Raw genomic sequence first — 1,323 nt, forward strand, 5'->3', positions numbered from 1 at the left:
CTTTACTTCACCAGTTTTGCTGATCTCTCATCTCAGTTTTCTTCATTCTGCTTTTTAGACTGAATAATTTCTAGTGACCTATCTTCAAGTTCACTAATACTTTCTTCTACCATCTTCAGTGTGTTGTTGAGCCCATTCAGTGAATTTTTCATTTCAGATATAACAGTTTTCAGTTTTAAAATATCCATTTGGTTCTCTTTTACATTTTCTATTTATCTGCTAAGCTCCTTCCAACTATTCATTCATTATGCCACTCTTTACTTTTAAGTCCTTGAGCATTTTTATAATAGCTACTTTAAAGTATTTTTCTGCAAAGTCCTACATTTGATCATCTTAGGGTCTATTTTTATTGCCTGATTTTTCTTTTGATCATAGGTCACATTTTCCTATTTCTTTGAATGTCTAATATTGTTTTTATAGTATTTTGGACATTTTGCGTGATATATTACAGATATTCTGGATTCTGTTATCCTTTTCTCAAGAATGTTGATTTCTGTCCTATTAGCAGGTAGGTAAAATTCTGGCTGATTGCATTCATCTTATGAAGGCTTAGTTTTATACTTTTTAAGGGAAAATTTGTTTGAAGCTAGCCCTTAGACTTAGATTGAAGCCTTAGTCCTAGGGTATAGGACTAGCTCTTCTCCTATGGTATAACCTTTGTGAGGTTTCAGTGTAAAGCCTGAGATATTTGCCAAGGTCCTCTTAATTTAATAGGATTCTAACTGTGCCTTCCCTATGGTGTCTATCAGTTGAAATGTCTGCTCAGTTTCTTCTTCCTTCCAGCTGTTACTTTCCTCCAGGGCCCTTGAAGGCTCCTTTGTAAATATACAGTTCAGGAACTGATCAACGTTTTGAGATAATTTATATGCCAATTTAAGGGCTCCCTCATTTCTAGCTTCCTCCTTTCTGGGACTTCCTCCTTCAATTTTTAGCCACTCTGATAGTCCTGAACTTTGTGCTCTGATATATCAGGCCAATAAGACTGAAGCTTTCTAACAATCCCTTCACATGGTGTCAAGTGACAACCTTCAGGGAAAAAAGGGTTGGGGTAATGTTACACAGTACAGAACTATTATTTCAAGCAACAAATCCCTCCAGTTTCTGTCTGATTTGTGTTGCTCTATAGTGCCTTCATGAAGTTTTTCCTATTTTGACTACGGTTTATAATTGTTATGCATGGAAAGGTTTGTCTACATTAAGCTACTCCACCATTCCTGAGACTAAAACTAGTCCTGTTAAATTATTTTTCACTTGAAAACTGACTTACAAATATAATGAAACTTTGCTACCAGTCTTATTTCCTATAAAACAGAATATGTTTTA

Source organism: Colobus angolensis, unplaced genomic scaffold (genome assembly GCF_000951035.1).
Source record: "Colobus angolensis palliatus isolate OR3802 unplaced genomic scaffold, Cang.pa_1.0 Scaffold874, whole genome shotgun sequence".
Classification (NCBI taxonomy): Eukaryota; Metazoa; Chordata; class Mammalia; order Primates; family Cercopithecidae; genus Colobus; species Colobus angolensis.